Source organism: Protopterus annectens, chromosome 1.part0 (genome assembly GCF_019279795.1).
Source record: "Protopterus annectens isolate FY-2018-M chromosome 1.part0, PAN1.0, whole genome shotgun sequence".
Classification (NCBI taxonomy): Eukaryota; Metazoa; Chordata; order Ceratodontiformes; family Protopteridae; genus Protopterus; species Protopterus annectens.
The window spans coordinates 1,118,336,321-1,118,353,693 of NC_056725.1; positions in this window are offsets into that span (position 1 = coordinate 1,118,336,321).

Consider the following 17,373-nt stretch of genomic DNA (forward strand, 5'->3'; position numbering starts at 1 on the left):
ATTTAAAGTCTACCTTACATTTATTTGTTTTGTAGAGTTTACATAATGCATTCATCTCATCACCTGACTGAATGACATATTTATGCTCATATAACCTGTTGTTTAACTCTCGAGTAGTCCTTCCAACATAATAATATTTGCATTGACTGCAAAAACACAAGTAAACAACATTTTTAGACTTACAACTATATTGTCCTGGAATTTTAACTTTTATACCCCCTATTTCTATTTCATTTCATTCAGTAAAAATGTAAGTGCACATATTACAGTTGTAACATTTAATCATCCCACATTTTCTATTACTTCTTTCATTTGGCTTGTTAAGTTTTCCCTGAAAATAATTTTTAAAGTTTTTTCCTTTTCTTTGTACAAACAGATGATTCTCACCTACTTTTCTAAACGCATCATTATTAATTTTTAGTAGTTCCCAGTTTTTTCTTATCACATTCTTTATAGCTACTGCATCTACACTGTTGTGAATGGCCATATAGGTTTCTCTTTTATAAGGGATTTTTTTCTTTTCTATCCAGTGTTTTTCCCCTCATCTCTACTCTTTCTTCTAATAATTTATTTACTTCATATTCTGGGTATCCTCTTTTTCTAACTCTATTACAAAAGGAACTAGCTTCTTCTAAAAACTCATCTTCACTTTTGTAAGCCCACTTATTCTAGACAGTTGCCCCTTTATTACATTTAGCTTAGTATTTTTGGGATGCATACGAGAGAAGTGCAGATACATATTGTTCTGCACCTCCTCTTTGTGAATTCTAGATACTAATTTATTGTTCTTTTTATACAAAAACAAGTCCAAAAAAGTGATTTCTTTATCACTAATATGATGAGTAAATTTAAAATATGTGTGCACATTATTTATATATACCAAGAATTCTTCTAGTTCTTCATACTTACCTCTCCATATTAATAGTACATCATCAATAAATCTAAAAAACATTTTTATATTATTTTTATATTTGCTTTGTAACACATGAATGGTTTCCCATCCATACATAAACAGATTTGCATAACTGGGAGCCAAAGCTGCCCCTATAGCCATACCATTAACTTGTGCATAGATCTCATCACAGAATGAAATGTAGCTGTAATTTAGTACAATATCTATCATTTCTATTAATAATCCGACCATATTTTTTGAATACATTTGAGAATACAATAATTCCATCTTTACAATTTCCATTCCTTCATCATTCGGTATCATAATGTACAGAGATTTGATATCTAATGCTACAAGCAAATAATTTTAATTTACTATTATTTTCTCAATTTTTTCTAGCAAATTGAAACTGTCTCTAATATACGTAGAGGTGCATGGAATATTTTTTTTGTAAGAGCTTATCTACTAATACAGGTATACCTTCTGTTCTGCTATTCTTACTAGTCACTATTGGCCTAAGTGGGGGTTCTTCCAGGTCTTTATGAACTTTGGGTATTCCATACATTTTACTTATTTTGGGGTTGGTATTTGCTAGACTTTTCCTTATTTTTTCATCTAATCTACCAGCATTATACCATTCTTCTATACTTGAGTCAATAAATCTATACCCTCTTTTCACATCCTGCATGGTTATCTTTTTGTAGTACTTATTTGATAACAATACTTTCATCTTAGTTTCATATACATTTCTATCTAATACAAGTGATCCTCCTTCGTCAGCTTTAAAAAATAAAATGTCATTTTTGTTCATTATATTATCAAACAGTACTTTTTCATGTCTAGTTAGATTATACAATTTAAATTCAGCTTTTCTATCTAAAATTTCAATAATTTGCATTTCACAAATATTTAAGAACATTTCTAAATCCTTATGCAAGGGTGAATTAAAACTACTTGGTCAATAACAAACAGAGTTACTTTCAGAATTGTCAGTTTTATTAAACAATAAATCAAAATTTTAAAGTCTCACATAGTCTCTTAGATCATTGATAGTTTGTAATTTGTCAGCTCTTTGGGCTGGTGCAAAATTTCAGCCTCTACTCAACACCTTACATTCTTCATTATTTAGTGTATAGCTAGACAAATTAATAATAATAAAGTTTTCAGTACCTATGTTCCCCAGTATGCATTCTTTTGGTTCCAGTTCTTCCATTTCGGTCCTTTCTTTACAAAGCTGTTTTTTGTTGGCTTCTTATAATTATTATCATTTGTATTTCCATTTGTATTACTTGCAGTTACTTGGGCCCATGATCTATTTTCACCATTCACCCTTTGGTAAACTTCCACAACTTGATTTTTGTTGGAATAAATCAATTGTTTAGATGTGCTCACCACTGCTTTCTCCTGTCCTCCATTTTCATTAATAATTACTGTATTTCCTCCCTGTGAACTCGACTGAGTTTGTGACCCACTTATATTTGTAGTTCCAGCATTATTTTTGTTTTTTCCTGGTCTATTTGATTTTTTAGTTTGCAGTCACTCAGATTGTCTCACCACGCTTGACTCTTTAGCCCCAACATTGGCGTCTTGTGTCATTTCCTCTGGCCGCACATTTCCTCATAGCTGTAAACCATATGCAGAGGCCACTCCCCCTGCATATTCAAAACGATCCCTCTCATACTTTTTTATTTTTCTGCTACTAAGTGTTTTATTCAGTTTAACCAAGTTTTCATGGATAAAATGCATTTTGTTGTTGAAGTTCACATCAGTGGTGTTTTCTTTTAGCTTATTAAAAATTGCCTACACATTTTCAGTTAGTTCTTTCATTTTTGTGCTATTATAACTGTACAGCAATTACATATATTGAAAACCTGCTGTCTGGTTTATTTGTAACCATTTATCTACCAACTCTTTTGGTAGATTTTCACCTGCTGGTAATTTTAAAATTCTGAGTCCCTTCGGGAATCTCTGAACTTTTAAATTGTTTTCAAAGTAGATATTGCCCCACTGCAAACGCTTTAACTGTGTTAGATCTTTCTCTAACTTTGGAAACATCCTATTATGGTTAACACAGCGTTCATTATATCCTTCTTGTTCATTCATATTTTTGTTGTTAAAAGGATTATCAGGAAATGCTAAACAGTTCTTTAACACTTCATCACTTGACAATAAGCTGGTACTTAACCTACTGGAAGTTCCTTCATTGCTGGTTATAAACGAGCCCATCAGTGTGTCATTCAGTACACATCCTGTTGTTACTGCAGTAAAGTTAGAGCAAACATTACCAAAGTTATCCATAGGGAACTAGTTGCAATGACTAGATGAATCTTCACAAACAGCCAAGTAGCACAAACAGTCAAAAAATGAAAAATATATCCACACACTCCCAGATGGATGAACAAATAGTTTAATGCAACAAGAACGAAGTAAAATCTTCAATTAATGCTTTCATCTTCTAGCTCCTTTACAAAGAATTCTTCAGACTGAAGTGAAAAACAGAATTCATGTTTGAGTATCTTAAAAAAAATCACCTGAACTAACATCACATGACCTTGCTAAAAACACATGTTCTTAGTGCTTTAACCCTTTCCTTTTCAAATAGCTGACACATTCTTCTCTGTTGTTTAATCCTGGTGGAAAGCAGGCAATTTAGCCTTACTTGCCAGGAGTATTTTAACCACTCTAGTTCTTCTTCAATATTAATAACAAAAAAAACTTTAAAAATTATTTTCAGGGAAAACTTAACACGCCATATGAAAGAAGTAATAGAAAATGTGGGATGATTAAATGTTACAACTGTAATATATGCAGTTACATTTTTACTGAAGGAAATAAAATAGAAATAGGGGGTATAAAAGTTGAAATTCCAGGACAATCTAGTTGTAAGTCTAAAAATGTTGTTTACTTATGTTTTTGCAGTCAGTGCAAATCTTATTATGTTGGAAGGACCACACGAGAGTTAAACAGAAGGTTATATGAGCATAAATATGCCATTCAGTCAGGTGATGAGAGGAATGCATTATGTAAATACTACAAAACAAATAAATGTAAGGTAGACTTCAAATTTGTAGTACTGGATTTGGTATCCACTGAAGCAAATGTTATTAATATTGAAGAAGAACTAGGGTGGTTAGAATACTGCTGGCAAGTAAGGCTAAATGCTTGCTTTCCACCAGGATTAAGCAACAGAGAAGAATTTGTCAGCTATTTGAAAAGGAAAGGGTTAAAGCACTAGGAACATGTGTTTTAGCAAGGTCATGTGATGTTAGGTCAGGTGATGTCTTTTAAGATATTTAAACATGAATTCTGTTTTTCACTTCAGTTTGAAGAAGTCTTTGTAAAGGAGTTAGAAGACCAAAGTGCTAACTGAAGCTTTTACTTTATTCTTGTTGCATTAAACTATTTGTTCATCCATCTTGGGGCCTGTGGGAATATTTTTGTTTTTGTTTTACTGTTTCTGCTACTTGGCTGCTGTTTGTGAAGACAGACATTTATTTACTAACATGGCTACCACTTTTTAGCTGATCTAAATCTGTTAATATTCACCCAGCCCCACCAATGATGTGTTTGATAACCATACTGAGATTGTTTTACTTTTGTCTTTTGAAGAAATACAACCATGGCATGCAAATGTGCCACAGAGCTGCAAACACAACCTTTCTCTTAATCAGGGATCCATGTCCTCTAACATTCCATGAAGAAAATAAAATCTTATTAACATTAGCATCATTACCTTGTATAGGCTGAGTATCCTTCTTCTCTTCTTGATTGGCAAATACAATCTTCGCTGGTACATGGTTCACTTCTTCTTTTGATTATTTTACAGATTACTATTTTATAATTTAATATATATAAAGCACTTTGTCTATTCAGAATCTTCACAAATCCTTATCTGTTTAAAAACTTTCATTTGACTCTGTAGTGCTTTCTTAGGCTATTTTGTCCCACCCTCCCTCCCTGTTGGTGTCTTGCTCTTATACTTGGTGGCTTTGCAGTTGCCCACCCCTACTGTGACACACCTCCCAGTCTAGTGTCATTAGCTCATTCTTCTTAATACAGAGAGAACATTTGATAAGGCCTTCTGTAAAAGTAAAACAAAACTTTTTTTTTCTTTTTCGCCTGAACTTTCTTGTGTTCTGACTGTCCTTATCAAACATATTGAAATATACAGTATATTTCAGAGCATTTGTTATAACTGTATTTGCTATAACTGATTTAAGTATTTTTTCTGGCTTTTGAATATTTACTGCTTAGCGACTGCATCTTAGCCTGTTTATACAGCTCTGCATTCTATTTAAACTGTTTTTGTGTTGATTAACTGTTTTGCACTCTTAAAAAGTTATTTGTTGCTTAATTTTACCTGTAGGCTAACACACTCAAGTGTGCTAGCTGCTTAAAAGCATTTATAGCATTTACTGTCTGTTTTGTAAAAAAATCTCTTGTTTTCCCACCTTACTGAACTAGAGTAGTCCAGTTTCAGAGTTGCTGATCCCTGGGCTTTGTTTTTAGTTCCTGTTACTGATCCATTGCCTTATTAGGAAGGAGGGAAGTTTCTTTGCTTACCAGTGGGAGTGGAAGCACTGAGCGCCTTTTGTCCGAATTGGTGAAGTTTCAGCCAGAAACTAGTAGTCCATTGGTCGATTCCTAGCTCCTTTCAGCCCCTGCTATAAAACACGCTAAACACGCCCAGCTTGTACCAACTCAGCACAGATCCTCGTGGTGGCCTGCAGAGTGATCCAAGCAGCAGAGAGCTAAAAGAGTGACTTTCACCAGATATAAGTATTTTTGTGGCTTTCCCACTGTTATTAAGCTAGCGACTGCATTTCGCCTGTTTTACTGCTACTTTAAGTGATTTCTGCATTTTACACTGTTTATTGCACTTTAAGTTACTAATTGTTGCAATTGTGTCTGTAGGCTACACACTAAAGTGCGCTAGCCGATTTACAGCATTTATAGCATTTACTGTCTGTTTTTTCCTTATCTCTGTAATAAAACAAAAAATCTCTTGTTTTCCCACCTTACTGAACTAGAGTAGTCCAGTTTCAGAGTTGCTGATCCCTGGGCTTTGTTTTTAGTTCCTGTTACTGATCCATTGCCTTATTAGGAAGGAGGGAAGTTTCTTTGCTTACCAGTGGGAGTGGGAAGCACTGAGCGGCCTTTTTGTCTGATTTGGTGAAGTTTCAGCCAGAAACTAGTAGTCCATTGGTCGTTTTGGGCCAATTCCTAGCTCCCTTCAGCCCCCTGCTATAAAACACGCTAAACACACGTTAGTGCGGAGTTGCCACTGTTACACACAAGAGCAGCGGCAGTTAAACAAGGTTAAACTATTCGGGACATCTAAATTCCACTCTTCAAATTTTCCCTTAGAACTACCTTCCTCGAGCTGTACTGCTGATCTTACCAGCATATCCTATAACTGAAAAGTTCATCTCTACTTGATTCCCAAGTAGACTATTCTCTATCTGTAAAGCCTAGCACTTACTCCTACAGTACTTGCACCTTGATAAAGCACTCTTATTATAGATAGTACCCCACCAGCCTAAAACCCACTTCCCCCTGAGTCCTTTGAAAGTCTCTTTATCTACTACTTAGTATGTCGAGGGATCAGTTGCTAGTGTCCTCTCCAGCTCAACTGGTGAACCTGGGAATATTGAGGCAATGTTATAATTGCCTCATGTACACAGACAATCCTCTCCTTCTCCCACAAAACACAAATACATGCGAGATTCAACTATACGGCCAAACTGGAGGCTGAGCTCTCTCAACATAGGACTGGCAAGACCAGACAGGAGGAGAAGGTAACCACACACAATACATACCCAGTCACACATGGTACCATCACAACTTCAAATCATACACATACTCACACAAAGACATACTGAGGCTCTGATCAAAAATTTACCAAAACAGCAGAGGCCACCAAAGCAGACACCCAAACAACTACCACCTCACGACCCAACACATGCAACACATAGACCACACAGTCAGAGTGTCAAACAGTCACAGCCCTTAATGCCAAACAAAATGCCAGACACACTTGTCATTGGTGATTCCATAGTCAGACACACTGACGTCCCGACCACCAGACTGAGTAAGGAGAAGGTCACAGTAAGCTGCCTGTCGGGCGCTAGAATCCGCCACATAACGCAAGCACTCAGGTCTCTCAACAGCAGGTACAACTCAGTCATTGTCCACGCTGGTGTCAACGACCTGAGACGCACTCTCCTTGACTACATGAAAAGGGACATCGAGGAGCTCTCTGATTATGAAGCCCAGGCAGGTATGACCCTGACCTTGAGCAGTATCCTACCTTCACCTAGAATGATGCCACAATACAGTGATAAGATGATCAGCTTTAATAATTGGCTTAAATTCTGGTGTCATTCAAAGGGGATCCAATGTCTGTCTGCCTGGGATGACATGCTGGACAAGCCACGCTAAGCTGGCGGGATGGCTTGCACCTGTCACGCCTGGGCTTCGGATATTGGCAAAGGCTCTTGCCACCCCATAGTGCCTTTTTAGGCAAGGCTCAAATTCTAAACCTACCACCCTAGAACACCAAAAGGAAAAAACTAAGGGTAATGCTGCTCAATGCCAGAAGTCTCAATCTCAAGATGCACGGAGGCCCTTCTCAATATGGAGAACATCGATGTCTGTGCTGTGACAGAAACCTGGTTCAAGGCTCCTGAGAGCACCCCAGCACTAACAGGGTTCACCTCATATCATGCGTTCCGGCTCCAAAATCCAGACAACACCAAGAAAGGAGGGGTGTCCATATTCATAAAGGACACCCACACCTCAAGGTTGGTGGCAATGCACAATGCATCGGAGACCATCCAGGTGCAATTAACCATAGGCAAGACTGCTCTGCAATTTGTAGCATGTTACAGGCCACCCTCTCAAACTCAGGAACCTCACATGGCCTTCCTGAAAACATTGGAGGGGATAAATGTATCTCCAAACACCATCATACTAGGTGACTTCAACTACCCTAATATAGACTGGGAACACTACTCAAGCCCGAACACTCTAACCCAAAGATTCCTGGAGTTCATAAACTCAAATGCCATGGAACAACTAGTCACCATCCCCACAAGAGGAGAAAACATACTTGATCTCATCATCACGAACATGGGATCAAAATGTTCAACACCGGAAGTATACCCTCACTGGTGAGATCAGATCATAAACTAATCTCGCTGGAGGTCCTCATCCCGCCCCCACCCTGAAAAAAAAAGACCACAGTGAAAAACTTCTCAAAAGCCGATTTCACACTTCTAAAAACTAGTGTGGTCTCCTTTAAGGCCCCTGAGCCAGTGGTAAACATTACTCAAACCGCTGAATCACTTACAAATGCCTTCTACCAGCACCTACAGGACTGCATGGATCAGGCAATCCCAAACAAAACTAAGACTCTCTGTACCAAAGGCAAGCATCCAGTCTGGTGGACCCCAGCCATAAACAAGCTCTACAACAAAAGGAGGAAGCTACTACAAGATAGAGCAAAATCCTTGAAAGGTAAGACACCTTTGATCATTATAAGTAAAACTAAGAGCTCTCATAAAATCATCCAAGGCAAATTTTGAGAGAAAAATCACCAAGGACTCTAAAGACAATCATAAGGCCTTCTTTAGCTATGTTAGAAACCTAGGAGGAAACTCCCAGATATGCTCAGAATTAGTTCAAAATGATGTGAAAATTACTGAACCTACACACATTGCTAACATACTGGCTGCCAGGTTCAGTGCAAACTTCCTCCCCCAAAAGGAGAGATATCTATTCCAGAGGATTGTAGCCCCCAAACATCTCCAACGCCCAGGTGAGAACTGCCCTCACTAAGGCAAAAACACAGCATCCATGGGACCGGATGGTGTCTGTGTGCTTCATGAACTCAATGAGGAATTAAACCCACAGTTAGGACAGCTGTTTAATCTTAGCCTCACCTCAGGATACGTACTCAAGGAGTGGCGACGGCGACTGTGGTCCCACTTCATAAGGGCGGTGCCTCCACAGACCCTGGAAATTACCACCCCATTAGCTTGACAAGCCTTATCTGCAAAGCCATGGAGAGGATCATAATGGAACTCATAAATAAAGACATAGGGAACTTGCAGACTTTGGATCCAACCCAGTTTGGCTTTGTCAAAGGCAGATCCTGCCTCTTAAACTTGGTTGACTTTTTCGAGACAGTCACCAAGGCCATTGATGAGGGAAAGGCAGTCCATACAGCCTACCTTGACCTGGCAAAGGCCTTCACACAATACCCCACTCAGGTATCATCGAAAACTCATCAGCTTGAATGTAAACCCATACATCACAAGATGGGTTGCAAACTGGCTAAGTGACAGAACCCACAGGGTCAGAGTTGCTGGAGCCATGTCAGACTCAAAGCCTGTCACAAGTGGTGTCCCACAGGGCTCAGTCCTGGGTCCACTCTTGTTCGGCATCTACTTTTCTGAAGTACAAGCAAACACAGGAGGGTTATGGCTGACAAAGTTTGCAGATGAAGTCGAAAACACATCTGACACAGATATCCTCCAGAAGGGCCTCACAGAAACGGATAACTGGTGCCAGAGCCATGGCCTGAAGTTAAACGCCAAAAAATGCATAGTCATACCCTTTGGGAAAAACAAGGTTACCCCTAGCTACCATATAGGTGGCAATCCACTGAGCACAGAAAAGTCATCAGGATCTGGGGACCCAAGTTGACAGTAGCCTTCGCTTGACACTCATGTTGCTAAAGTAGTTAGGAAAACCTTCTATATTGCCCACCTGATCATGAAGGGATTCACATCTAGATCAAGGAAGGTCATCGTCCCCCTGTACTCATTACTCATTAGACCTATGATTGAGTACAATGCCCGCTCGAATGTATCTGACCAGACACCTGCTGCAGCTTGAAAGGCCCCAAAAGTTCCTCACCAAAAGGATAAAGGGTCTCAAAAATATGTCTTATGCTGCCCGACTGAAGGAACTCCAGCTCTATTCAGTCTCATACCGCTTGCTCAGAGGTGACCTGTACCTGACATATAAGGCCATGTCAAACCCAGATTTGATGAATATGCTTCACCTCAAAAAATCTAGATCCCTCAGAACCACAAGGGCGGGAGACTTAAACCTTGACACAGTTATAAATAGAATGTTCTGGAGGGACAGATTCATCACCCAGAGACTCCCTATGCTGTGGAACAAAATCCCGGTACATGTGAGGCAGAGCACCTCGCTGGCCTTGTTCAAGAGGAATCTTGACCAATGGATGGGAGATCGCAGATATACCCCAGGGATTACTTCAGTGTCACTGCTTGACAGAGGCACAGAAAAATGATAGGCATAGTTTTTATTCAAACTAAAGGGGTGGCGAAAGCCACATAACTATGGGCTAGGCTTATAAATGCCCTTGGGTAGATAGCCTAGTATGAACCTATGAACCTATGAACCTAAAAGACTCCTCCCAATAACCTAATTATATAGAACAAAAAAGTTTTCAACTACGGGTCACTGCAGCACGTGGAGCAAATGTCTGCCTAAAATACCCTAAACCAGAGAAAAAAAAACAGTTGAACTTAGCAGGGGCAATGGCCAAAATCATAGAAACTAAACTCAACCCCACTGTACCCTACAGTATAGCCATCTCCCCACTTAAAGCCATAATATTAAAGAACTATCACTGCTTCCCTTTAAACCCAATAACATGGGAACACACCACAGAAAAATCATATAATTTCCGCAAATGTAAGTTAGCTATAACATCAGTGGAATATTGAAATCTATATTTATCTAATTCCTTAAAAACCTGACAAAGTAATAACAAGTCCCAGTGTGATGAAATGTGAGTTTCCTCAGTTCTGCTATACATACATACATACATACATACATACATACATACATGCATACAAATATTTCAAGCAAGGGCATTAATAACCTTCTAGTGAGCCAATATACCATAATACTTGCTCCTATAGTAAGTGTCCAAGCTGTATCTAAACTAGCTCTTGATTTAATGAAATTTCGTAGTCTACTCCATGTATCAGCTCCTCTCTTAGAGAACAAATTGGTACACTTCTCACTCCTTTAGAATCTTCTTCATTGAGTGTCAAATTATTCTTTACTACTTTTTGATAACCATAAGCATTCCCAGAGGTAGTATCTCTAAATGCCCTATATACCTGAATTAGGTCTCATCTTAAATATCTATATGAGACACTGTACAAGTGCAGATATTTTAGTCTTTCATAATAACATAAAGTTTAATATCCATGGATGCCCTTGGTATATTTCTTCTATACTCACTCCAATTTACTCATGCTTGTTTTCTAATAAGGTTTCTATATTGTTATTCCATACTCAAGTTTGGGTCTAATGTGACTAACAACCAATGACGTAACAATTTCTGATTTCCTAGAGTTTATAAATCTTTTAATACAACTTATAGTCCTATAACTATCATTAACCAATTGGTTGATAAGATTAGAAAAAACACAAAGCTGGATCTACCCATATACCCTGGTCCTTAAAAGAATCTATAGTTTAAATCACTGCATGCTTTATTAAACATTCAGTTTATGTCTACCAAATCTCATTTGCTTACATTTTGATGTTTTTACCAGAATATTGCTCTCTCTTCTGTGCCCAAATGGTCAATTTAGTCAAGTTATTTTGCAGACATGCCCTATCTATAACACGTGATTCAGTTTATCCAATTTAAAGTCATCTGCATACAGACTATAGAATACCTGAGATAGAAAAGATCTGAAATATTCAATCCAAACAACTATGGGCCTAGGACAGAGCCCTGTGGGACACCCTGACTGTAACCAAGGATTTCAACTGTCCAGTTACTTTATGATACTTGCCATGTCCTATTTGCAAGCAATGCAGCTATCCATCTTATCAAGAGTACATCAATACCTAGTTGTACTAATCTATTGATCAGTGTTTTATGTATGACCCTATCAAATGCTGAAGTTATATCTATATAAATTACATCACAGCACACATTTTCATTCTTAGCTAATATTATTATACTGTTATATAACATCATGTTACGGGTGGTAATAAATCTATTTTCATCATATGTATGCTGATATATAAGTCCCAGCCTTTCTACTTCTGACAATAACTTATTCAATGTTACCTTCTCCATTATTTTCCCATGGTATGAAAGTAGACTTAAGAGTGTGTATGATTCTGGGTTTGTCCTACTCCCCTTTCCCTTAAACCAGATTTAATAAGCACATTTCTCCAATCTTGAGGAATCTCCCCATTATTTATATTACCTAGTAAATAATAGATATAATGGTACTGTAGGTTCAAGTGTTCTCAGGCCATTATTATAGCAATAACCCACGCCTGGGTGTGGGTAATGCGGGATTTACCCATGGTTGGCGTGGTCCCGTAGCCTGAGGGACCAAAGAAAGACAACTGTGTGTAAATCCGCCATTACCCACACCCAGAAGTGGGTTATTACTATTATACTATGACATTATTTAAGAAAAGAAATAATTACTTTTCTTAAATAATGGCATTGTATAATCCTTTGCTGCCCTTCCGCAGCTGTCTGGTATCCTGGCAGTTTTGATGTACTGCGCATGCCTACACAGTACATCAGAGTTGTGGCCAAAAGCAACGGAGAAAGCAAGATCTCCATTGCTTTTACTGTGTCGCTATGTTAAATGGGTTTAACATATGAGATGGCTTTAAAATAAGCAATGGAGATGTCCGAGATGTCCGTTGCTTATTTTAAAGCTGTCTCGCTATGTTAAACCCATTTAACATAGCGAATAGTAAAAAGCAACGAGATCTTGCTTTCTCCATTGCTATGTTAAATGGGTTTAACATAGCGAGACAGCTTTAAAATAAGCAAAGGAGATCTCTGTTGCTTATTTTAAAGCTGTCTTGATATGTTAAACCCATTTAACATAGCGAAACAGTAAAAAGCAATGGAGATCTTGCTTTCTCCGTTGCTTTTTTTTTTTTAAAGCTGTCTCGCTATGTTACACCCATTTAACATAGAGAAACAGTAAAAAGCAATGGAGATCTTGCTTTCTCCGTTGCTTTTAAATGTCTGCTATGTTAAATGGGTTTAACATAGCGAGACAGCTTTAAAATAAGCAACGGAGATCTCCATTGCTTATTTTAAAGCTGTCTCACTATGTTAAACCCATTTAACATAGCAAGACAGGTTTAAAAAAAAGCAACAGAGAAAGCAAGATCTCCGTTGCTTTTTACACACTGTGTTGCTATGTTAAAGGAGTTTAACATAGCGAGACAGCTTTAAAAAAAGCAATGGAGATCTCCGTTGCTTTTTTTAAACCTGTGTCGCTATGTTAAACTCTTTTAACATAGTGAGACAGTGTTTTAAAAGAGACTTATGCTAATGGAAAAAGTCCGGGCAACCGGACCTTTTTCCATTAGTATAAGTCGATTTACAATGTGCATGCTGGCCAATCAGCGTGCACGTTTTGGAATATTAATGGGGGGTCATGGTATAATACTCATTATGTCTCTTCCCTGTGCTTTGTTTGGATCCAGTTTGCCAGTTGTTTTTCAATATAATCTTTGATTTCAGTATCTGTGGTTACCTGGATGTCACTAGGACTCCTTTGTGGAGCCAAATCGTTTTCCATAAGATATGGAAAATGCATCTATAATATGTTGTGTCTGAGAATACATTTTAGAATCTACACACAGCACATCAGTTTGTATGTCTTTACTCCATCCCAGTCTTATGCATCTATAAAAAGGTTTCCTATTATGCTCAATATCTTTATATAAATTTATATGCATTTTCTTCAACTTTTTCTTGATCTGTTCAGCTTATTTCAGTTTTCAAATTTGTAGCTCATCCTCTTTTCCATTTTTTATATCTTTTGTCTCCCCTTAATCAATTATCTTGTTCTTATGGAAATATATCCTCCTGACATTGTGTGCCTAGATACTGATGTTAAAGTTTTTTTTTATTTATTGCATTCAAACATTCCTCCGGATTTACAAAAGCTTACACGGAGTGCAAGAAGAGTGTAGGAGCTCACGTCGGCAATATGTCTGCCGTGTGATCCAGGTACAGCCGGCAGGGGCGTGCACAAGAGCTGCTAAAGCTACTCTTGCACGGACAGCATCATGGTATGCAAATTACCTCATTTGTTGGTGAAAGCCTTGCAAATGAGGTAAATGTGCGATCCAGGAAACACTAACCGGTCCGTGGAAGATTAGTGTTAGCTGCAGAAATGTACTTCGTTGGTAACGGAGTACATTTCTGCAAATAGCTAAACGGAGCAATAACAGCTCCAAATAAAGGATGCATACAGTTGAGGAAGCATGCCAGTGGCCAAATATAAGGCCATTGGCATTTTAAAATGTTTAAGAATATAAAAATTTAACTTTTTTTTCCCTGCTCTCCGATGTTTAAGCATAGCGCAGCACGGCGCTTATAAAAACAAGAACATAATTAAAAAAAGCCAAAAATAGGCATTTTCACTAAAAGCTTATTCTACCATGCAGGTGAATGGCAGGCTGAAGACAACATGGCCACTGAGTAGTGATTGCTAAGGGAGGGAAGCTCAGTGTGAGAGATGTAACCATGCATTACTAGGCAATCCTATGCAAATGAGGATAAGGATTGTGAATCCCAATTTTCCCCAGCATGTGAGGCATGTCCCAAGAGTGTAAGAGTAGGAGTAGGTGAGTAGAAGAGTAGAATATAGGTGACATCATGACGAGGTGTGTCAGACAGGCTGTAAGCTAATTGGAGCACAGTGGCTTGTGCTTGCCCTGAGTTGCTCAGGATTGCAAGAGGTGTGCCTGCAGTTGTCCTATTTGAAAACCTCAAACCCAAAGTGCACACTGTTAAAAGATAGGAAACTCCTTGCAAATGTGCACACAGCGTGTGTGCACTTGTGCACACATTTGTGCTTGTTTGCATGCTGCTTCCCCAGGCGGAAACAGAAAGGCAAAAGGAAGGAAAAGAAGTAGTAGGAAGTTAACCAAGGAGAACTAGCAGAGCTGCCAGGTGAAATATATCAGAATCAGCCAATTACACAGGCAGCAGACTAACCCAGCCCAGCACTTTAAACTCTGCAAACACCATTCCCCCTTTTTTTTCTCAAGAATCTGCAACACTGCAGTATACAAAGAGGGAAAGCTTAAAAAGCTTAAGTCAGACAAAATGTTAGGGGCTGCTCTTGCTCTCTTAAACCAACATGTGCAAGGTGCTGACAGTGGTGATGTTGTGAATGCTGCTGAGCAACCCACAGTGAGGAGACGGAGAAGAGTGTACAGACCCAGGGTAACCTACCAGGGGCTACATGAGCTGGATATAGTGGAGCACTATAGGGTGGACAGAGACCTCCTACAGCAAATTGTTGAGCTTTGCTGGCCATGCCTCACGCACAGAACCAACAGAGGGGAACCCATCCCAGTGGATACCAAGGTATGTGTAGGCCTAAAAATACTAGCTATGGGTACCTTCCAAAGACCAACTGGTGATATGATGGGGATTTTACAGGCATCAGCATCCATGGTACCCCACCAGTTCCTGGATGCCATGTCAGCACATGTTGATGACCACGTATATTTCCCCAATTCACGTGAGGCATTGGCCAGCAATATGCGTCTTTTCCACCAAATAGCAGAAAACCCTGAGGTAGTGGGGGCAATAGACTGCACACACATATGCATCAAAGCACCACCAGGTGAGCGGGGTAGGGTCTACATCAACCGCAAGGGCTTCCTCTCCATCAACTGCCAGGTCGTGTGCAATGCCCAGGGCATAATAATGAATGTGTGTGCTGGATGCCCTGGAAGCTATCATGATTCCCACATTTGGCATCTGACCCAGCTGTACCAGAGATTTGCCACTGGGGACATCCCTGAGGGTCACCTAGTGGGGGATGCTGGATATGCACTGGAGCCGTGGCTGATGACACCCAACAGAAATGCACACACACCTGAACAAGAACTCCATAATGAGGCACACGCACAAACAAGAAACGTAACTGAGCATATGTTTGGGATGCTCAAGTCACTGTTCCACTGCCTGGACACATCTGATGGAGCCGTACAGTACTCACCAACTACATGTTCCCAAATTGTTAGGGTATGTGCCATGCTACAAATTATTATCCTGTGGAAACAGCGGCAGCAGGAACAGCATGGGGCAGGGCCAAACAGCCCCCCACCATTGCCAAGGCCTGCACAGGTACAGCGGGACTTGAGGAGGAACAACCTGAGCCTGCCCCAGTAGGCAGAAGGAGGCATGCCCAATATGCCCTGGCCTTGGCAAAGAGGCAACGCATAGCACATACACTGACTCAGTAGGAACCTTGGAAATGACATCTCTCTCTGACTTGCACATACAGTAAAAGGGATGCCTGACTTGACACTACCGGTTTTCAAACATGTATAGGGAGTGCACTATGTGCATCCAACATAGGCAGCCCTGCAGCATCACCTGAGGCATGAGTGCCCTATTTTAAGCAATATAAAGCACTGCTAAGCACATTTTACCAGTACTTAGAATATTTAAATACAATTGCGCGTAGCTGCACACCATGCTAACCAGCACAATGTCGGGCAATGTCGGGCAAAGTCGGGTAAAGTCGAGCAAAGTAGGGGAAACACGCTCACACCTGCTTTACCATAACCAGTCAGGTCTGTCCAGCAGGAAAATAAAAAGCAATGACAGGGTTCAAACTCAGGTTACTGTGCACTATAGTTACAGTAGTGAAACACTAAGCCATGACAGCATTTCACTGGCACAGACACAACTTAAGTCACTCACACATACCAGTTGGGGGGGGGGGGGCACATACCTAACAGTCACAGTCACAGCCAGCAGGACAATTGTAGACAAATGCAAACACAAACAAATGCTGTACCATGCCCTCTGAAGAGACAAATGAGTAACCTCCCCCCAGACCTATGCAGACAGATAACAGCAGGCTAGGCAGTGTGATGTGGGTTGGGTAGGCTATGAAGTCACAAACTAATATGTGTGTTATTGGAAGTTAAGGTCTGTAGTACGGTGGTATGCCTCAAGCCAGTATGATAGGTAACAGTACAGACTGAAATGGAGTACCTGACATAGCAGTGCAGGCCTAGCAAATGTGTATAAGTGTCAGGTGTACCCCTCATCCTATGTACACCCACAGTAACAATCAGGTGTTTCCCCCCGGGTAGAACTATACAAATAATAGCTGTCCCCCCTGTATGTAGAAATGTTGATAAGTCTATGCAAATTGACTCATGAAAGCCCTGCAGGCACAGCATGCTTCCTGTCGATGTGCAACACAAAGGTGAGTCCTGAAGTAAAAACCAACTTGAATTTTTACACACATATATAGTATATAGATGCCCATAGCGGGAATGCTCACACACACAAACAAATTTAGCAAATGTCAGTCAACAACATACTGAAAGGTCATACTGGGCATGCTCACACACTTAGGCCATGTCTGAGTACAGCAGTGGGCTACACATATCTG